Source organism: Puma concolor, chromosome C2 (assembly GCF_028749965.1).
Source record: "Puma concolor isolate L17-30 chromosome C2, mPumCon1.1.hap2, whole genome shotgun sequence".
Lineage (NCBI taxonomy): Eukaryota > Metazoa > Chordata > Mammalia > Carnivora > Felidae > Puma > Puma concolor.
Genome location: NC_141675.1, coordinates 5,962,012 through 5,985,147, shown reverse-complemented (window position 1 = coordinate 5,985,147; position 23,136 = coordinate 5,962,012). Strand labels below are relative to the sequence as shown.

At 44.5% G+C, this 23,136-nt stretch overlaps 1 protein-coding gene and 1 long non-coding RNA gene across 4 annotated transcripts in view; both read right to left on the bottom strand.

Annotated features, from left to right (window-relative positions):
- Positions 1-23,136, bottom strand: part of CTDSPL (CTD small phosphatase like) — a 122,124-nt gene that overhangs the window by 65,283 nt on the left and 33,705 nt on the right. The window lies entirely within an intron of this gene.
- LOC147577059 (uncharacterized) lies at positions 496-17,322 on the bottom strand. Its single transcript, XR_015255944.1, has 2 exons — positions 11,139-17,322; positions 496-10,901 (listed from the first exon to the last, which is right to left on the bottom strand). It is a non-coding gene; the product is annotated as an uncharacterized LOC147577059 (long non-coding RNA).

Genomic DNA, 23,136 nt, shown 5'->3' with positions numbered 1-23,136 from the left:
GTGAACTAAACGATAGGTCCAAAGAAAATATCTAGTTTGAAATTCAGAGAGACAGAAGGATAGAAAATAAAGATGAAAAAATAAGAGATACAGGGAAAAATGGAATGAATAACAGACATTCAATTACAGTCACAGGAGGGGAAAGAAAGAACTGGACAAAAGAAAAAGTAGCCAAAAAATTTTTAAACCGCAAAAAGACATCAAGCACCGATCTAACATCCCAAATGGATAAACTCCACGCAGGATGAATAAAAACAAAACTAAACCTTAGCACCTCACAGTAAACTGCTGTGCACCAAAGACAAAGTGAAAAAGTGAAACACTTTTAATACTACTGCCAGAAGGAAAACAGATTATCAAGGGAGAAAGATAAGGTGTACAGTTGATTTCTTAATGAAAATACTGAAAGGCTAAAGACACTGGAATATTGTCAAAGTACTAAAAGAAAATATCCAAACATTTAAAGAACAAATAACACCAATTTTATATAAACCCTTTTTTATTTATTTATTTATTTTTAATTTTTTTTTCAACGTTTATTTATTTTGGGGACAGAGAGAGACAGAGCATGAACGGGGGAGGGGAAGAGAGAGAGGGAGACACAGAATCGGAAACAGGCTCCAGGCTCTGAGCCATCAGCCCAGAGCCCGACGCGGGGCTCGAACTCCCGGACCGCGAGATCGTGACCTGGCTGAAGTCGGACGCTTAACCGACTGCGCCACCCAGGCGCCCCAACTCTTTTTTTTTTTAAAGTAAGTCTTCATGCCTAACACGCATGGCTTGAACTCATGACTCTGAGATCAAGATCTGAGCTGAGATTAAGAATCAGATGCTTAACTGACTGAGCCACACAGGCACCCCTTAAATAAACTCTTAAGGAAGGAATAACACCAATCTTACACGACTTCTTCCAGAGAACAGAAGGGATGGCACCTCTCAATACATTTTATGAGACTAACCAAACCATAGCAAAGACATTACCAAAGGGTAAAAATTCTAGGTAATCCTCATCAGGAGCACAGATGTAAAAAATTCTGAAAATACCAGGAAAACAAATCCAGCAACATATAAAAATGATAATATATCACAAGCAAATGGGTTTAATGGAGGAATGCAATTCATCACATTAACAGGATAAAGGAGAAAAATACCAATAGAGTCAGAAAATAATTTGATGAGATTCAGTATCTATTTATGATAAAATTCCTTGCAAACTAGGGCTAGATAAGAACTTCCTGAATCTGATAAATGGTATTTATAAATAACTGTGGCCCTTATCATGCTTGACGGTGAAATGCTGAATGCTTCCTGCCTGTATCACTACCTCTGTCCAACATCATACTGGAAAAAACGAGGTATTAAGAAAGGGGCAAAAATCTCATTCACAGATTTTTTGATTGTGTGTGCAGAAAATCTAAAAGAATCTTCAGACAAATTTCTAGAGTGAACAATTACTTGGGAGATATAAGGTCAGTCTGGAAATATCTTTTGTATTTCTAAGCACCAATAATAAATATCCAGAAAAGGAAAAAGATTTTAAGGTTATAATTTATACTAACATCCAAATATAAAATATCTAGGAATAAACTATGATATGCAAGACCTGTATGCAGAAAATTCTAAAATGTTATCTGGAGAAATTTGTAAAATCTATAAAAAAATGGGGGGGGGGGGCGCTTGCATGGCTCAGTCGGTCAAGTGTCTGACTCTTGGTCTCACCTCAGGTCATGATCTCGTGGTTTGTGAGTTCGAGCCCCACACTGGGCTCCATGCTGACAGTGTAAAGCCTTCTTGGGATTCTCTCTCTCCGCCTCTCTCTGTCCCTCCCTTGCTCACTCTCTCTCTCTCTCTCTCGAAAATAAATAAACTTAAAAAAATTTTTTTAAGTGGAGGGATATACCATGTTCATGGTTTTGAAGATTTAACATTATAAAGATGTCAATTCTCCCCAAATTGGTCTATAGGTCCCATACAATCTCAAAGAAAACCATGGCAGCTTTTTGTTTGTTTTGTTTTATGGAAACTGGAAACGGATAAGCTGATTCTAAGATTTAAGTGGAAATGCAGAGAGCTAGTAATAGACTTGATCCACTGGGTACCGAAATATCACATATTACCAATGTAATAGAACAGAAGCCCTGAAACAGTCGCCGGCAGATACAGGTACACATACAGAGGGGGCAGTATTGCTATATTCCTGAGGCAACATCCTTCCTCCCTGTGTAATCCTGGGCAGGTCTCGTCCCTTGTGTAGACGTTAGTTTCTTCATCTCTAACATCTGTAACCTGGTCTGTGTCACAAAATTCTGATTTGAAATAAAGACAGATTAGTAAGCATTTCCAGTTTGCAGTGTGTCCCATTTCCATCTGAAAGCAAGACAATCTTCCAGGAAACCATTTTCCCTCTGCTTTCCAGAAAAAAAGGAAAAGCAGGGATTAATTATGCCCTCTGTTCTGCCACTTCTAGATTTTAGTCCAAAATATTCCAGGCTGTCCAGGCTGAATATAAAGGGTACAGCCTGCTGAGGCTTGTACTGTTTGCTCATTTAGGAGGCATTACCGGCAGTGGATAAATCAAGTAGACCTTGGTTTTAAAATACTACTTTTCATTTACACGCCTATCAAGTTTCTAATCAAACCATTTAAGCTCTTTGAGTGTCAGTTATCCTGATCTGTGAAAGGATAGTTATTGTGAAGGTTAAAGTGAATAATGCTTGTAAAGCATTTAGGACAGTGTCAGCACATAGTAAGCATTTAAAAAGTAGAAGCCAAAGTGAAATAAGCCAGACAGTGAAAGACAAACACCCTGTGATTTCACTTATATGTGGGATCTAAAAAATAAAACAAATGAACAGACACACAAAACAGACTCATAAATACAGAGAACAGACGGAAAGTTGCCAGAGAGGGAGGGGATGAAGAAAGGGCTGGGAGAAATAGGTGAAAGGGATTAAGAGGTACAAACTTCCAGTTATAAAATACACAAGTCATGGAGATGAAAAGTACAGCAGGGGCACCTGAGTGGCTCAGTCGGTTGAGTGTCCGACTTCAGCTTAGGTCATGATGTCGCAGTTCGCGAGTTCGAGCCCCACATTGGGCTCACTGCTGTCAGCCTGTCAGTGCAGAACCTGCTTCGGATCCTCTGTCCCTCTCTTTCTCTACCCCTCCCCCTGCTTACTCTCTCTCTCAAAAAATAAACTAAAAAACATTTTTAAAAAGTTTAAAATGTAAGGAAGATACAGCATAGGGAATATAACGTTGTAATAACTGTGTGGTGACAAGCGTTGATCCCACTTAGCGTGGTGAGCCCCAAGTGATACACAGGGTTGTCAAATCACTATGCTGTGCAGCTGCAGCAAATATGGCGACTGCATTTCAATTAACAGCAAAATAAATAAGTAAAATAAAATGTGGAAGCTATTGTTGAAGATATACCAGGGCTGGATGTTGGGGCTATGGTGATGATGAAGACAGACTAACAGAAATAACAAAGTAGACTCGTGAGAGTTTATCACTAGTGCCTAATGTGTGGTTAATGTTTACAAAACATTTGTGGAATGGGGAGGTTACTAATTTACCAGGCTCTCCCAAATCCTACCAGTGGTTAAGGCCCCTTGTTTATAGTGTCAGACTACCTTTGAAGTGATAACTGGATTCCTAATACATTTCTGCCTCCCATTTTACTGAAGCCTGGGCTGGTTCTCACGACCCCAACACCACACACACACACACACACACACACACACACACACACACAGCTGAAGACCTGACCTCAGCTAACATCTTTTCCCTTCTTCCCATCCTAAACACATGGCAACCCTTCTGCCTCTTGTGGTAAACTTGTGCCTGGGTAGCCTGTAGCCTGGCTAACACCTAATTGATTGACTGACGGTCCACCTTACCCCGAGACTCCTAATACAAGACCACTCAGAAAGGAAACCATTTCAAAACCAGGAAGAGGCTAGGTGCTACAAAGCCCTATTCCAGAACTTACACTTGAGGCCCGAAAACACCTGCCTGGCAAGAAGGCGTGGCTAGGGTGGACTGCAGAAGGACTGGCCTTCTCTCCTCCAGGGGGAGCCACAGCGCTCTCCATGCTTCCCTACTGGGACAGTCATTTCACTTCTGGACCCCCACCCCACCCCACCCAAGACACCATAAATCGAGGTGCTTTAAAGTTACAAATGAATTTGCTAAACTGTAATTAGCTGAAGAGGTTTTCCTAATGACAGTTTTTGACTTGTAAGCATATCAGAATCCTGCTCCTCCCTCTTTCACCTGTCACCCAGCTGTTTGGACACCTTCCTGATTCTTGCTGTCACCTCCCCTCTTGCTCTTACCACAAAGAGAACCTGAAATCCACTACGGTGTTTAAAAAATTTCTTCTCCCGCAAAGAAATCCCTGTCGTTTGCCGAAGGTTCTTCTCATTGGAGGTTTAGGGGAACAGGAAGCAGGTAGTCTGTACCCCAGGTAAAGAAGACTGTTAGTCCTTCATCCCTTACCCCTCTCTGCTCCAGCTACACAGTTCTTCTTCCCTCTCTCATCTTACTGGCCCTTCTCTGAATTCTCTCCCAGTTCTTGCTGCGTAACAAAAAGGAAGTCATTACGGTGCAGCCTCAACTCAGTTCTGAATGCCCTGCAAATTGTTACCAAAAGGGATCTCCCCTAGTCTGTGAAACCCAAGAAGCACTATACTCTGATTGAGTGTTCAGTCACCTCGGCAAACCACACTGCGGAAAAGCGAATGCAGTAGCCGCCGTAACCACATCTAGGGCTCACCCTCTGCTTCGATTTCAGGAGTATGGCAAGAAACTAAGTCAGCCCCTGAGACACCGTTTTGAAAGAAGCAAGGGAAGTAAGTGATTTCAACTGCCCACATGCTCACTGTAGCCTCTGCATCTGTCCGAGCACCCATGAAAGGTGCCGGACGACATCATCACCTAACGAAACCCTATTTACGGTCATGAAGTTGGGCAGAGGCCAGGATTTTGCACGCGGAGCAGGGGCCTCGACCTTGGAACTAGTGGAGCTTGAGAAGAGCTATAACCCACCGTCTCACTTCCCCCAGACAGCAGGGCTCACATTCACATGTGGTGAGCTCACACATCTCACATGGGCCCCCGGCCCCCACCCTGAGAGGCAGTAATTCAGCCTCTGTGTATTTGTCTGGGACAAAGGGACATCTGTTTCAGCAGCAAGCAAACTTCTTCCATAGGAATATAGCCCTAAATTTAAAAAAAATTAAAAAAATCAAAGCCAATAAAAATAAGTTACTTACTATGTTCTACAACTAATTTTTTAGGAAGAGATCTGCTATATTCCTGATGCACATCCTTCACAAATACGATCTACTTCTAATGACTGAGAAATTTCACCAAATTGCCTTTGAATTGAATTTCCAGATCTCTGAACAGAAGAATGCAGTCCAACCTCTGAGAACCATAGACTGAAGCAAATTTAGCAGGTAACATCTTAGGACCTTATGCAAACTACCGTGTGGTTACTCTGTGTGGCCTAGAATTCTGCTAATACTTTATTCACACTACCTCACAACACCCCTACCAGGTAGTTAATGTTACTCTCCCATTTTACAGATAAGGACACTGAAGCATAGAGAGGTTAAGTCACTTGCTCAACGTCACATAGCTAGTAAGTGGGGCTGGGATATGAATCTTGTTCATGACTTCACCACTGTTCCCAGAATAGGAAGAGAATTAGAACATGTGATACATTCACTTTGTGGGAAATCAAAGTTTCATGTTTAATCAGCATACGTCTGAGACCCATTAGCATCAGTTCCTGGGCACCACTGTCCCGAATTCCAAGCAATGGTGACTTTCTGTCCCCTCCTTCATTCCCTCCCCACACATGGGACTCAGTGTCAAGGTCCTGCTCCCGGTCACGCAGCCCCGTGATGCTGATCACAGAGCCCCTGCTGCAGGAGGAGTTAGAGAACTCAAGTTCCCCATCCAGGACTACTTTCCCTCCTGCTGCTGACTGAGAGAACATTGCTACACCAGGAAAAACAGGAAGCTGGTAACCAGATAGGCCAGAACAACAACCCCACTGTTCAGAGCCACTGGTAAGAAGCACAGCCACTGCCTCCCGCCTGGAAGGAAACAGCCAGCCCCAGGGCAGGGTTGGGCAGGCCGCGGGCAGTCCTGGGCAAGTCGGCAGCCCGTTCCTCGGAACCAGCCACTCAGCCACCCTGAGCGGCCCGCTCAGCCCGCTCAGCCCCAGGATCTGGAAGGCGAGGAGCAGGAAGAAGATCCCCGTGTATTGGGCACCCACCGTGCCAGCATTTGTTGATGACCCCAGTCCCACATGTGGAAGGTGGGTCATAATTTCCATGGCATACATGAAGACAGTGAGGCTCAGACAGCTCGAGTGATGTGCTCAGCCAGGACATCAGAGGCGGGGATTGGAACCTGGTTTTGTCTGCCCACAAAGCCCTGAATTCAGTGCATTTTTCATTATGCCATACTGTAAAAGTTCTCAAGTTTAACAAACAGTTCTCATCATGATTTTTATTTTGCTAACAAAATAAAACAGAAAACACCAACGGGCCAGTATCAGTTTCTTTAAAGAAAAACAGTTTATATAAAAATTTTAAAAAATCTTCAAGGGAAAATCGTAGAATTTGACGAAAGCTAAACACTGGGTAAAGGCTGCATACAAATTGAAAAGAAAAGCCCAGAAACACTAATCTCAAACTTGGAAAATTGTCAACGTCGCTATTAATCAAAGAAGTGCAAAAATGAAAGCAATGCATGTTAGCTGTTAAATTAAGACCTTTTTTAAAATTTAAAAAAAATGTTTATTTTTGAGAGACAGAGAACAAGCAGGGGAGAGGCAGACACGGAATCCAAAGCAGAATCCAGGCTTTGAGCTGTCAGCACAGAGCCCGATGTGGGGCTCGAACTCCCAAACCGCGAGACCATGACCTGAGCTGAAGTCAGATAGATGCTCAACCGACTGAGCCACCCAGGCGCCGCAGCAATTAAGAACTTTTAAACACAATGTTGCTACAAGAACGTATTACTGTTTTAAGTGCAAATTGCTACCATCCTTTTGGAAAGCAATTTAGTAATTTGCACCAAGAGTATAGATGCTTTTGTACGCCAGTTTATCCAGTAATTCCATTTCCTGAGACTATCCTAAGGGATTAATTTAAAATATGAAAGGTTATATGCAGCATTTTCTGCATTACTTGTAAATCAGGGATAAGTTGAAAGTAGCTTAAATGTCATTCTAACAAATGTTGGTATATTTAGTCAATAAAGTGCTACACAGCCATTAAAAATGATGGTGACAAAGTCTATGTAGCAAAATGGAAAAATACTATTAAATGCAACATTAAGGAAAGAATAACTGAGATAAGGATGTAAAATGTAATTAATGTAAAATGGGATTACACAGACGTGTGATATCATTTTTGTAAAAAATTACCCATGAGACACTAAAAAGAAATTCACCTAAAAAAAAAAAAAAAAAAGGTATGTTGCTCAAAATATTTTACACAGGCTCTTCTGGTAAGTTTACACACATTTGCCATATCTTCCAATTTCCCTTAAGTATTTTTTTTTTTTTTTTAACAAAAGAGAACCATATTTGGAATAGTCTTGCCTGCTGCATCAACACTGGCCCACTTGGTGGGCACTACCGGGCCGGGTCGTGAGTTTCCAGAAGTGAGCCTGAGGTGTGGTTCACGGCATCCTTTCCTTCCAGTGGTTTCTACATGGCTTTTATGCTGTGCTCGCGTTCTGACCCGACAGATGTTCCTTTTGTGCCATTAACCATTGTGGTTCAGGGGCTACTCTGAGGGCTCTGGCGGAAGAGCATTCAAACCTAACAGTAAAACCCTTTTTAGGTTTCTTTTAAAACCTAAAAGAAAGGGGCGCCTGGGTGGCTCAGTCAGTCAAGCGTCCGACTTCGGCTCAGGTCATGATCTCACGGTTCGTGGGTTCGAGCCCCGCGTCGGGCTCTGTGCTGACCGCTCAGAGCCTGGAGCCTGTTTCGGATTCTGTGTCTCCCTCTCTCTCTGCCCCTCCCCCACTCATGCTCTGTCTTTCTCTCTGTCTCAAAAATAAATAAACATTAAAAAAAGAAAAAAAAAATTCTTAAAACCTAAAAGAAAAAGGAAAACTGAGGACTTTGCTTGTTGTGTACCTCAAAAACACAGCTTGCGTTTACCATACACAACAGTTCTGATTAACACCCTCTAGGCAAAAGCCCTGTATTTATGTACATATGCATTTTTTTCCTTTTATGCCTCGAGCCCATTTCCATTCCCTTCACCCCACACCGAAATCTTCTAATGTGCCTGAGGTGTATCCTTATGTCTGCAACAGCACTTACAAAATGTGCAATGGGTGCTTCTGTGCACCTATTTTTAACTTAACGGAAATATCAGTTTGCGCATCTCATTCTTATTTTTTCCACTAAGTACTATGCTCTTGACGTTCACTCTCGTTGCTCTGTGCACAGTACTGAACTGCTGGGTAAGAAATACAGTGAGGTATGTATCCCACTAGGACATGTAATGCTGTGGACTCCCAACCTGTCACTTCTTCACCCGTTTTCTCCTTCCTCAACTCTTCCACTCGTCTGCACGGGTGCTGCATGTGGACTGTATGTGCATGGCCTAACATACTGCCAACGGTACCAAGGCAATATGACTGAAATTCTTTAAGTCCCTTGATTATTTTTTAAAGAAAAAATTGCACTTGACGTATGTCGTTTACAAGCACGTGTTTTTCTTGTATGCCAAGAAGTCTCTGTGGTAATTTGATAATTAAAAATGAATAAATAAAGCGTACTCCATTCCCTTATCCTCTCCTGGAACTATTTTGAAGCAGCTGCTTTTAGAAGGGCCATCAATGGCCACCTAAGACCCTCAAGGTCAGGATCTGAATTCCAGAAATGTCAGAGAGCTGCTGCTGCTGTCTGATGACATGACTCTGTAATCTGGTATCTCTGAGGTCACACTTTGATCCTGAAACTGACTCTCTGGGAGCCACATATGTCTCGGCAAGCGCGCATAGCAGGGAAAAGAGAACGGAGGTGGGTTTGCAGCTAGGTCAGGAGCAGGGGTAATGTCCCCACTGGGCTCTCTGCCCTGTCTGTGACCCCTTCCACAGTAAAAGCTGTTTATGACCACAATTCTCTTTCGTCCTGTACTTGATGTTCATCAAAGCGGGTTTCCCACAGGCTCCTTCCTTTGCACCTCCTAGCAATCCGTGTCAGCCAGGGTAGGTGTTACCAACTCTGGGTTAGGAGGGAAAAGGTGCTGAGGCTCGGAGGGTGAAGTCACTCGCCCACAGTCACAGAGGCGGCAAGGGGGAGGAGGGACAGCCCAGGCTCGGGCGGGGTGATCCATCTCGCTCTTACCCCTCCACCACAGTGGGAGAGCACACCTGCGTACTCTTTGGAAACCAGGGTTCTAACAGCCTGTGCCTACCAAGGCACGGGTGATTCTCGTCCCAGTGACTTCTGTGCTTTAGGGATCGTATTTCTACCGGTCCGTCCCTCCCCTGATCCTGGTGAACCACGAAGGGAGGCACGAGTGAAAAACGGGAGCCCCAAAGGGCCAGCTCCTCCCCTGCTTGCCGGCATCTCTTTTCGGAGGTGGAAAAGATCTTAGGAACCGTATCCATCAGGATTCTGGCAGGAAACAGATGGCACTTTCCAATTGGGTAATTTGAGGAGAGTTTAATAAAGGGGCCATTTATAAGGGATGGGCAGGGAGTAGGGGAACCACAGTGCAGCGTTCTGGGGCCAGTAACACTGCCACAGTTACATCCCTAGGACCAAATGGGTGAGGGCGGAGAGGCAACTGGAACCTTGAGACAGCACACCCTGTGAAAAGGGCTGCCTGCCAGGAGCCCAGAGTCAGGGAGGAGCCAGGAGAATCAATACTTGGGCCCCACTCCTCCTCTACTCCCCTCTCAGTCTCCTGTCGGTTTTCCTTATAGGGTAAGGAACTCAATAGGGGGCCAGGAAGCAAGGGGACCCATTAGTTTAGTCCCTACCGGTCAGCTTCCAGGGCACAGGACAGGGTGGAGAAGGCTGGAGACAGGATCTGGAGGGGCAAGGAGAAAATGCCTAGCACAAGAATAAACTGACCCAACCCCCAAACTTGAAAGGTACTGTAACTTCCAGAGAAAGTCCTGGCCCAGAAAATCAACAGATGAACTGCAGAGCTGGGCTGGGAACTCAATCCCTGGGTGCCAGTCCACACACCTCCACTCTCCATCTGACCAGAGCATTTCTTTTCCTATAAGCATGGCTCAAACCTTGAAAAAGAACAGGGCTTCAAATCAGCTGGAAACTTTATTTCTCATTTAGGGACTGTACATTGCAAAGCTACCCCTACATGGTTCAGTCTACACTACTCCACAAATGACTACTCTGTTCACACCTGTGTGTTATACCTTTGACACAGGAGTCGGGGTCCCCACAATTTAAAGGGACCAGCTCAGAAGAAAATTCCTTGCAGCAGGTACAGGCACGCGAGAACATGTCTGCAGTACTGTAGTGAAGCCCAGCTGCGGCACAAGAGGGAAGAAGGAAGTTCCTCCGTCCAACCTCCCAGTTCAGACAGTCAGGCCCCTGACCTTCGGTGAACTGTCAGGGCACCCTCCCCACTCTACTTGCATACAGAAATAGCTGTGCATTGACCCATGAGTTGCCCAGGCCTGGAAAAGACCTCCAGGATATTTTAAAAATCACATGTTCTTCTAAGCCTTTTAAAATTTGACTGGAGAAGTGGCTGGCTAAAAAAAAAAGGGGGGGGGGAAAATTATTGAGATCCTTTTTGGAGGCATCATCTGAGCTACCAATTCAAAATCAAAGATCAAAAGGTTATCTGACTCTGAATTTCCTTATCTGTTCTATAAACCTTGCTCTCTTTTTAAATTTTTTTGTTTTTTCAACGTTTATTTATTTTTGGGACAGAGAGAGACAGAGCATGAACGGGGGAGGGGCAGAGAGAGAGGGAGACACAGAATCGGAAACAGGCTCCAGGCTCTGAGCCATCAGCCCAGAGCCCGACGCGGGGCTCGAACTCACGGACCGCGAGATCGTGACCTGGCTGAAGTCGGACGCTTAACCGACTGTGCCACCCAGGCGCCCCAACCTTGCTCTCTTTTTAAAATAAGACAGGCTTCTCCATTCTTTGGATAATAGACTCATCTCAAGAAAACCATGAAAAGACTATCATCAGTAATTAATCTCATGCATATATTAGCATGGTACCTCTATATAAAACTAAAAACACCAGAGAACTCTTGTTTGGCTTCCTAATTTTTCTAATCACTCCTTCCATCTCTAAATGCTTCCCGAGCGTCTGTGTCTGGAGCTGTGGGCAGAACAAAGTGGAGTAAGTAAGACTCAGAGTAGCAAGTGAGGACCAAATCCCAAAGGGATGTTCTCCCATCTTCTGTCCCTTGTAGGCAGTGAGGAGGACTGACAGCTTCCCAGCAGAAGGGTGATTAGACTGCATCACGCTTTGGCAAGTTCTGCTGGACATATGTACAGGCTGCTGCTGCTGCTGAGACCCAGAGGCAGGCAGCCTCATTAGGAGGCTGTTGTGATATTGCAGTCAAGATGCAAGGATGGGCAGAAAAACCACTTTTTCCAGATTGGAGAACGTGGAGAAGGAAGGAGCAGAGATGTGGACAAGGTCTGCATGACGCAGCAGGGAGATGTGTCCTGGGATGTGGGAAGGAAGGGGACCCATGGCCAGACATGTTTTCTCCACGGCGAGGGGGCTGAGCAGAGAGCTGTGGGCTGAGCGCCCAGACGAGGGAGAGCTGAGCCATTCCCAGTGCCTTGTCTCAGAACGTGGAGAGGAGTCCTGCCCTGGCCAGGGACTGGAAGGGGACCTGTCACCCCTGATGGGCGCCCCCTGATCCCACCTCTGTTCCAGTGTGTCTGCACTCGGGCGAGTCAGTTCTCCCTCCACACAGCTCTTAACACCATCAAGCTCTTTCTCAGCGTGGGTGGGACAAGAACCCTGGGTCTCCCACCTGCTGGGGTGGGTCTTGTCCCCTGATGCTTGATAGGGTGCACCTCCCCCTCTTCTCCTGGGTGTCTAAAAAGGGGCCGAGTGAGGACCCTTCCCCAGAGGGAATTAGTGCGAAACAGGTGAAAAAAGAGCCATGACCACCTTGGCTCTGCTCAGCAATCTGGCTTTCCTCTCTGATTCAAGTGAAAATGTCACATAATCAAGTTCAGAGTTCCAGTAAAGGGCCACTCTGTTGGCGGTGTGACAGGCAGCCAGCCCGTGGAGCCAACTTTATTCCACAGGCTTGTTCACGCTCGGGAGATTTACTGTACAGCTCTTCGCTCTGGACAGGCTGCAGGCGAAGTCCAGGAGCCCGCGAGGGTGGGGTAGGGGTCGGGGGAGGAAGGCAGCGCCACCCAGTTACTTTCTGCTTACGCTGTCACAGCTCACGCATGTGCAGCTTCTACGAACCAGTCACCCAGCGGCTGGCTGGCTGGGGGACCTGGCACCAGCCGGAAGCAACTGCATGGACTTGGCAAACACTGCCCAGGAGTGGTGGGGCTCTGGCCCATTGCAGCGTCTCAGCGGCACAGGATGGATGCAGGGTGGACGGCAGAGCTTTTGTCTCAAGAGACTGTGAGCTTGTGCCTGATTCTCAAGGCCCACAGTGACAGGATCTGGTGGAGGTCTGACACACCCTTTGCCGACTGTTTGCCTGGATCGCCTTGTGACGACAAGGGCATCCTTGCCTTGCGTTTGACCCTCAGGGCCCAGATCCGCTCTCCATCTGCGCCAGGAATCGCACAAATACCTGACAGCCACTATTGAGGAGACAGACGAGCCTCATTCGTCCATCTTCCGGGCCCCTTCCCCGCCCACTGACCACAGGCTCTCGGTTCCGGGCTGCCAGGCAATTCTCCCCTGCTCCCTGCCCCTACCTCCAGGCAGCCTCACACCTCAGGGTTCAAAGCTGTTTTGCAGCAGCAGCAGAGGCAGCAGCACCAGCTGAAATAACAGCAGAAGGAGGCCTCTGGAATGAGTCACCCTTTCCAAGTATGTGAACACACATTCCCTTATTTTATTTGTCCTGATAACTGCCCCTCACCTCTGGGCAGCCGGGGACGAAGGGTGCAGCTGACAGCGGCTTCCTTTTCAAACAACGTCCTCCTCAGGAATGCCAGCAATCTGACCAGCTGCCTCTTCCCGAGACTTCTCCTCCCCCCTTCACAGAACCCGCAGTCTCCACTCTGCCCTGGAGTCAGCACCAGGCTAGCCGGGTAATGGGACACCCCCTTCCCCACCATCTCCCCCACCTTCCCTCACCCCACCCCGGCCTCAAGGTCTTAGACCACAGGGGAGGCCCACTTGGGGCTTGTGCCTCCCTGGTGCTCAACTTCAGGGGACCGGGGTTTCCTGGAACGCGACTCTTGTGGGTTTCAATGTGCATGGGGCCCCTATAGTTGTGCACAGCTATATGTCTGAGGCTCTGACATGATGTACTGAAGAGGACCTGGGGTCCTTAACACCTGCCACATCCACAGGTCTCTGTCGAGGAAAGAAGCCCCAGTGTGTCCTGTGGCTAAAGGGCGACTGGGGTACTGGGGTGGGCGGGCGTAAGACTCTGCCTGACTGTGATGTTCCTCGTGAGTGGTGACGGACCCAAGACATCACCTCTTTGAGGGGTTTGACTATGAGATGCAGTGGCAGCAGAGACAGCAGTTGGGGTGAGACAGTAGAGAGAGAAGAAGAAGCAAGAGGAACAAGTAACAAAGAGCTCAGCTTTGCCCGCCTAGAAGAATCCCAAGAAGGGTAAGCAGTCATGGATGCCCAGGTCTAAGGTGGTGGCATGACAGTGGGTGCTTAGAGCTCCCGGTACATCCTGAAGGGTGAGGTGTTAATGGGCCTGCTGGGAAGTAAAGAGACCCTTGGTGAATGGGGTGTGCGTGGCTAGGACCCACGCCTGAGTTTCTCCTTGTCCCTGGGGATGTTCCCGAGGAACTCCCATACCCTGAGGCAAACTGGGCACGCCTGGTGGAAGCTGAAAAAGCCTGACCAGAATAGGAAAGAATTATTAACGGAGGAACAACTGAACTCCCAAGACATTAAGTGACTTGCTGACGCAGCCACTGATGGCTGCTGACCCATCAGACATTCCCTTGCCTCCCTTTTCACCAGAACCCTTATCTCTTTAGGGATGACAACACAGGCAGCTGACACTTCTCCACAGAGTCCCTTATACCTAGGTGACCAAATGACAGAGTTCTGGCCAATTAGACATAAGCTGAGCATTTAGGGAAAAGCTTCTGATTCCTGATCCAGGGATCGTCCTGGCTTTCTAGTCTTCTTCTTTCTGCCTCTGATGCAGCAGCCATCGGCCACCAAGAGGAGGAAAGCCACCTGCCAGGGACAGTATAGGTAGGAAGGTAAGAGGCTGAGTCCCTGATGACATCGTGTGAACCCTGGATTGGCTCCTTCCGGAATTCTCATGATAACGACTTACTTGTTTAAGCCACTCTTGGCTTAGTTTTCTGAGTTTTGCAGCTGAATGCATTCCTGACTGATTCACCTGCCTAAGTCATAGGGCTGCTGGTAAACGGTGGGGCTGGGCTCCAAGCAAGGTCCGTACAACTCCAGAGTCACCTTGCTTGTTCTCTTCTGGGCACACTACCTCTGGCTTTCAGAACAAGGGGTCTGCGAGTTAAATAAGATGCTGTCTGTAAAGCCCCTGACATATTCTAGCAGACGCCTAGTAAATATCAGCCACTGTTATTACTATTATTACGAGGCCGAGTAGGCTCCACACGGCTCCAAGCTCCTGTTTTAGTACCTATGACCACAGTCAAGTAGGAACCCAGAAAGAGTTGTCTTTCTTTCTGGAAGACAGAGTGAGGAAGCGCTAGGTCCTTGGGCCTAGGGGGGCTACTGGGAGCAGAGGGACACGGACTCCCATTCCTAGAGCCTGCTTGTCCCCTGGGAAGGGCAGTACAGATACAGTGATCCCTGCCACCATTAGCTGATCAGAAGACTCGCTCCCTGTTCCTGCAGTCTGGACCCAGCACATAGAGAAAGCCAGACAGAGGCCCTGACAAGGCTCAGTAAGGGGCATCAGGCACCCTGGCAAACTTATGCATTTCTCTTCTTCCCCAGACACAGAAGTGTGTCTCCTGAAACCAAAGATAGTGTTGCTTTCACAACAGAACATTGGAAACAATCCGAAAGCCTAATAGTGAGGTATTATTTTCAAAAGTGATGCTACGTCCACAAAAGGGAATGAATATTCTGTAGTCATTAAATATGATATTCTCTAAGGGTTTTTATAATTTGGGAAAAATTCTCCTGTTATGTGAAAACCAGGTGGCATATTAAGCTATCTATGTGCTGTATTTCCCATGATTCCCTTACGACATTTAGGCATATACATATGTAAGAGAAATTTAAAATGCAAGAAAAAACAATGACGAATACCTTTAAGTTGCGGTATTAATGGAGAACTTTTTTGTCTGTACGCTTTTGGATATTTTCTATATTTTCTATAGTTTCTTTTATAACCACAAGAAAACTCCTTACAAATAAGCTGAAGAAAGGGGAAAGGGTGTTAATAACAGACGTTATGACACTGTTACCAATATTTGGGCAGGATATCTGGCCGCAAAACATGCTGTTTGCTACAGCCAGAAAGCATACATTTCAGTGAAATATTTTTAAAATCGAAGACAGTCTCTGATATGGCTCTCCTCATTTCCCAGCAAAAGGCGGCCCAGGTCTAGAGGCACATCCCTCCCCTCTTTGAAGCAGCTCTGATCTGAGACCCCTCTCACCGGGGTTCCCTGAGAGAAGACCCTCCTCGTAAAAGACTACCTTTGTCAAGTTCACAGAGCACAAACACATGAGACACACGGAGAGGTGTGGCTTGGTGTTTTGAGGAGACTGGAACATGGTTTCTCTCCCTAATAAGATGAAAAGTGACCAAATGTTAAGAGACAGGTTTTCTCTGCAGCACAGCTCCCTATAGAATGAGCATTCCATAACGATCAAGCTGGAGTCTTTGGAACTAGGTCTAAGCCAGCCATCAAACCACCACAGCCATGGCTGACTGACTATGGAAGTGCTCTGGGCCACCTTTCTTTCTGTCCTTCCTCCCGAAGAGTTTGTGTTCCCGTATTACACTATCACTTCTTTCCTCACATTGAACACTTGAACCCAGTGGTCTGGAAGTGACAATATTTCCACTGTCTTTCCTTCACCCTTGACACAGCAGGTGTCCACCCGGGCCTGGATGCTTAGAGATGAAAAGTCAATTTTTCATCACACACTCAACGGTTCAAAATATTGTTTGGGACCAAAGATCAGAACACAGCAGAGATAATAATAAAACCATTGTTGGGACTCCTGGGTGGCTCAGTCGGTTAAGCATCCGACTTCAGCTCGGGTCATATTTCACGGTTCGTGGGTTCGAGCCCCGCATCGGGCTCTGTGCTGACAGCTCGGAGCCCGGAGCCTGCTTCGGATTGTGTCTCCCTCTCTTTCTCTGCCCCTCCCCTGCTCGTGTTCTGTCTCTCTCAAAAATAAAAAATGTTAAAAATTTTTTTTAAAAATCCATTATTAAAAACTCACGTGATAAAAGATATTCTTTTCATTCAAAGAAATTGTGTTGTCCTACACAACTTTAAGATTCTATTTCCTTGCACTCAGGAATGACCAGAACGCTATAAGCATTCTGTGAAGAATCTCCTTTCAAGTTTGGGTTATGCAGACAGATGCAGCACTCCCAGCTCCCACAAAGTGTTGTAAGGTTTCCCCTCTAACCCCCATCTGGCTTAACATCACACTCATTTTTTCTCGTAATGTGAAAGTTCAACAGCTTGAAATGTTACAGCTCTGTAAAAAGCAGCATTACCACCCAGCAACAGCTCAGAGCTCTGACATTCTGAATATGGAATTTGTAATATATCTCAGAGTACAATCCAGACTTGATGAAGAAAGGGTTGGCTAATACAGTACACTAATATTGCAAGAGGAAATATTTACTCTGTTTGAGCAACAACTTTTTCAAGCGGCCACAAGATCACAGAATGCTGAACTGGGAGGGCCCTGGAGATCCTCTAATTCCTTCAAATCCAAGCCAGGGGCCTGGGCACCCCCGCAAGGGAGCTTGATAGTGAGGGGGGGCGGTCAGGGCCCCCATCTGGGTTTCCTGCATTTCTAGGTCCACTAAGTAACATTTACGTTAAAGCATCTGTCTCCCCACCTTGCTCTCTCTCACCTATCTACTGAATAAAATCCAGACCTGGTTTTCAAGGCCCCAGTCCCACTTTTCTACCTTTATTTCACACTATCCAAACACCTGCGCCTGGGATACCATCTCCTCTGCTGAAGTCCTCTGTCCACTGGTATTCGATACATCCCGTCCTCCACGCAGCCTCCGTGGCTCCTCCAACCTGATAGGCTCTCGTTCTCCGGAACGATCACACCGGATCGTCCCTATGTCTACTAGAGAATGTATCCTATTCTGCACTCTATTTTTAGTATGCTGTTTCATATCCTTCATCAGATTGCAAGTTTCCAGAGGACAGAAAAAATGCTTGATTCATATTAATTACTTTGTTAATGATTCCACGGTCCTTTGTTTATTAGCAGTGCTCAAGAAACTCAGAACAAATGTGTTCATAACACATTCTTCTTGTCTATAAAGGCAGATCCAATGAAGGATCAATTCACTGCATTGTAATTCTGCGTACAGAGAATTAGAAGCAAACCTTTTCCTCACTTTTTCTCCCATATTGTTTTGAAGATTTTCACATACACAACAAAGTATGTTTAAGGTCACCTAGATTCTACCATTAACATTTTACCGTACTTGCTTTATCATATCACGTACCTATACACACATCCATTCATTAATCCATCTAATCTTTTCAATGTCTTTCAAAGTAAACTTCAGGTATCATTCTACTTCCTCTAAATAATTCATCATGTGTATCATTAACTACAGTTCAATGTTCATTTTTTCTCTCTTGAGGTAAAATTTATATTCAATGAAGTGTTCAAATCTTAAGTGTATATACACCTGGTATACATAAATATATATACTTGAGTTAAAAAAAAATCCTTACTCCTGGAGCACCTGGGTGGCTCAGCTGGTTAAGCCTCTAACTTTGGCTCAGGTTATGATCTCATGGTTTATGAATTCAAGCCTTGTGATGGGCTCTGTGCTGACAGCTCGGAGCCTGGAGCCTGCTTCAGATTCTGTGTCTCCCTCTCTCTCTGCCCCTTCCCTGCTCACACTCTCTTTCTCTCTCAAAAATAAATAAACATTTAAAAAGTTATATAAAAAAAAAATCCTTACTCCCCCATAAGGAACAACTGTTTTGATTTTTTCCCCACCATACACTAGTTTTGCCTATTCTAGAATTTCATGTAAATGGAATAAAATAATATATACTCTTTTTGGTGGAAGGCTTCTTTCACTTAGGTTTTTTGTTTGTTTGTTTGTTTGTTTGTTTGTTTGTAATTTTCTCCTTGATATGTATTGCTGAATAGCATTCCGTTGTATGAATATACCCCTATTTGTATATCCATTTTCCTATTGATGGGGACACCTAGGCTTCATATGTGTTTGTCAACAAATATTTCAATTTCTCTTGTATAAATATTTATGACTGGAATTGCTGAGTCAAACAAGGATACATTTAGTTTTATAAGAAATGCTCGAAGGGCACCTGAATGGCTCAGTTAAGCATCTGAATTCCCTCAGGTCAGGATCTCATAGTTTGTGAGTTTGAGCTCCATGTTGGGTTCTGTGCTGACAGCTCAGAGTCTGGAGCCTGCATTGGATTCTGTGTCTCCCTCTCTCTCTCTCTGCCCCTCTCCCATTTGTTCTCTCTCTCTCTCTCTCTCTGCCCCTCTCCCATTTGTTCTCTCTCTCTCTCTCTCTCTCTCTCAAATAATAAATGAATAAACCCTAAAAAACACTACAAAAAAAAAAAAAGAAATACTAGACTTTTTCCAAAGTGGTTATACCATTTTACATTCCTACCATCATTATCTGAGAGTTCCAAATTGCTTGTGAGAAGGTTTTTGATGCTGAAGTAGCATTTTAAAAACATATTTATTTATTTTGAGAGAGAGAGAGAGAGAGAGAGAGAGAGAGAGAGAGAGAGAAAGCATGTGCAAGTGGGGGAGGAGCAGAGAGAGAGGCAAAGAATCACAAGCAGTCTCTGAGCTGTCAGCACAGAGCCTGACGTGGGGCTTAATCTCATGAAATGAGCTGTGAGATCATCACCTGAGCTGAAATCAAGAGTTGGCACTTAATGGACTGAGCCACCCAGAAGCCCCTGAAGTAGATTTTTTTAAACTGATGTAGAGCTATTCAGATTTTCGGTTTCATCTGGTGTCAGTTTCTTTTTTCAAGTTTACTTATTTATTTTGAAAGAGAGAAAAATACAATCAGGGCAGGGGCAGAGAAAGAGGGAGAGAGAAAAAAATCCCAAGCAGGCTTTGTGCTGACAGCACAGAGCCCACAGTGGGGCTTGAACCCACAAACTGTAAGATCATGACCTGAGCCAGAACCAAGAGTTGGATGCTTAACTGACTGAACCCCCCTAGGCGCCCTCTATCCAGTGTCAGTTTTATGAATTGTATATTTCAAAGAATTTGTAGACTTCATCTAGTTGCTGAACCTTTTCTGGCATAAGTTTGTTCATGATATTCCTCTATTAATGTTTTATTTATTATTTTTTTATTTAAAAATTTTTTTTCTTTAACATTTATTTATTATTGAGAGACAGAGAGACACAGAGTGTGAGCAGGGGAGGGGTAGAGAGAGTGGGAGACACAGAACTTGAGGTAGGCTCCAGGCTCTGAGCTGTCAGCACAGAGCCCGATGCAGGGCTCAAACTCACAAACTGCGAGATCATGACTTGAGCCGAAGTCGGTTGCTTAACCAACTGAGTCACCCAGGCACCCCCCTCTATTAATGTTTTAATGTCTATAGGATCGATAGCCCCTCTTTTACTCTGGATATTGGTAATGAATTCTCTCTATATATTTAATCACTTTTATTGATCTCTTATAAGACCAAACATTTGGATTTATGGTTTTTCTATATATATATATTTTTATTTTTTTTAACGTTTATTTATTTTTGAGACAGAGAGAGACAGAGCATGAACGGGGGAGGGGCAGAGAGAGAGGGAGACACAGAATCCGAAGCAGGCTCCAGGCTCTGAGCCTTCAGCTTAACCGACTGAGCCACCCAGGCGCCCCAATATATTTTTAAATCTATTTTCCAGTTTATTGATTTATGCTCTTACCTTTTTCATGCTCTTCTTACCACTTATTTTGGATATTTTTCTTTTTTTTTCTTTTTTTTTTTTTTTTTTTGAGACAGAGAGAGACAGAGCATGAACAGGGCAGGGGCAGAGAGAGAGGGAGACACAGAATCTGAAGCAGGCTCCAGGCTCTGAGCTGTCAGCACAGAGCCCGATGCAGGGCTCAAACTCGCTGACTGTGAGATCATGACCTGAGCTGAAGTCGGACGCTTAACCGACTGAGCCACCCAGACGCCCCTGGATATTTTTCTTAAGAGAAAACATTTAGTCACTGAGTTTTAGACCTGTCTTGTCCAATATGGTAGCCAATAACCATATGTGGGTATCGAAATTTAAATTAATTTAAAGTGAATTAATTACAAATTCAATTTCTTATTCATACTAGCCACATTTCAAGAACTCAAAAGCCACACATGACTAGTGGCTACCAGATTGTATAACACAGACACAGAACATTTCCATTGTCACAGAAAGTTCTATTGTACAGCACATTTAAGACCTTTTTTTATATTTTTATTTTAACATTTTATTTCTTGAGAGACAGAGAGTGACAGAGTGTGAGCAGGGAAGGGGCAGAGAGAGAGGGTGACACAGAATCCAAAGCAGCCTCCAGGCTCTGAGCTGTCAGCACAGAGCTTGATGTGGGGCTCGAATCCACAAATGTGAGATCATAACCTGAGCTGAAGTCAGGCGCTCAACTAACTGAGCCACCCAGGAGTCCCCAGACCTTTCTTTTTATAATACAAACATTTAAAGCTATAAAATTTCCTCTAAGTACTGCTTTAGCAGCACTCTATACATTTTAATATGCTGTATTTTCATTATCATTTAGTTACAAATATTTCTGAATACGCTTGTGATTTCTTCTTTGAACCACTGATTGTTCATAAGTGTGTTGCTGAATTTCCAAATATTTGGGGTTTCCCAAGACATTATTGCTTTTTTTTTATTTTAGAGAGAGAGCAAGAGAGAGCACACGTGAATGGGGGAGAGGGGCAAGGGAGATGAGTGGGGGGCGGGGAGAGAGAAAGAGAGAGAGGCTGGGCTCGATGCAGGGCTTGATCCCCACAACCCTGGGATCATGACCTGAGCTGAAATCAAAAGTTGGAGCTTAACCAAATGAGCCACCCACACGCCTCTGTTATTAATTTCTAATTTAATTCCAATGTAGTAAGGGGTCATATTACATTCTCTACATATTGCAAATCTTTAAACTTTATTGAGACTTGTTTTATGGTCCAGCATTTGACCAACTTGGTAAACATGCCATGAGCAATTGACAACAATGTGTATCCTCTTGTTGAATGTTGTATTCTACAAGCATCAATCTGGTTTATATCTTCATCTATGCCTTTACTGATTTTTTTTTTTTTTATAACTGATCTATCAGTTGCTAACAGTGGGGAAATCTCCAACTCTGATTGAGGTATATTTTGTCTCTCCCTTTAATTCTATGAATTGGTATGTGAGTTGCTGCATGACAAATTTTACTTAGCTAATATGAAATAGAAACTTTGACTAAAAGATTTAGCAAAGAAACTTTTGGTATCTCATTAATATGTTGAAGTATACAATGAATGATGTTGCTTGTTCAGTTGTTAATAATAGTGTTGTTTACTAAGACCCTAAAAATAACTATTACCTCTAGTAATTTTCAAGTCCCATGCCATTATCTACATATAGATCTATTTTTCAAATTTGCTAATCTGAATATTTTTACTGTTTATTTATTTTTGAGAGAGAGACAGAGCATGAGCAGGTGAAGGGCAGAGAGAGAGGGAGACACAGAATCTGAAGCAGGTTCCAGGTTCTGAGCTGTCAGCACAGAGCCTGAATCGGCACTTGAACTCAAGGACCGTGAGATCATGACCTGAGCCAAAGTCAGAGGCCAAACTGGCTGAGCCACCTAAGTGCCCCTCAAATTTGCTACACTAATTATAGGAAGGAGCAGTTGGCACTTTAAATGTTCTTTAAAAAGTATGCTTTTGGTTCCACTTCTGGTATGGCCAAGTAAGGTCCTACTAGACCAATTCTCCCAGAGAAAGCTATACACTCCGGCCAAAACATAAAAACAATTGCATGAAGGCACTGTAGAAAGACAAAAAAATAAGATTCTGTAGGAGGGCTGAGATGCGGAAGAAGGGAAAAGATGTAGATAGATGTGTTTCTCAATTTTATGGCTTTTAGCCTAGTGCGGCAGGCTGCAGTCAGTGCCATGCTGTGTGGCTAAAATACCAACAGAGAGCAGGCAGAATTTTGGAGACAGGTTTTGGGACCACCACAGCCACTGTAAAGTAAGTGAAGAGGGAATCCTAGAAAGAATAGAGCCAGAAAGAGAAAGCCTATGTAAAAAACTCTTCCTGAGTCTCCTGAGACATGCATGCATGGGGCAGACTGTAAGCAATCTAGCTAAGGATAAAATAACGGGTTAAGAATTAAGGTGCTGCTCAAGAGACAGAGTTTGTGGTGTTAGTTCAATCAAGGTAACCGCTAGCTAAGACAAAAATCAAAATAAACAATAACCACCTCCCCCCAGTGATAAACCTCATCAGAAGAGTGTAAGAGAATCCAGGGTCTTCATAATGTCCTAGTACAATGTTCAAAATACAATTCAAAATTATTAAACATACAAAGAAATAGGAAAATGCAGCCCATGCTCAAGAAAAAGAGACAGTAGTAATCCCAAGGTAACCCAGATGTTACAATTAGTAGATAAGGATTTGAAAGCAGCTATTATACTTATGCTCAATGGCATAAAAGAATTTATGAAATATACAGAAAACCTTGGCAGAGAAATA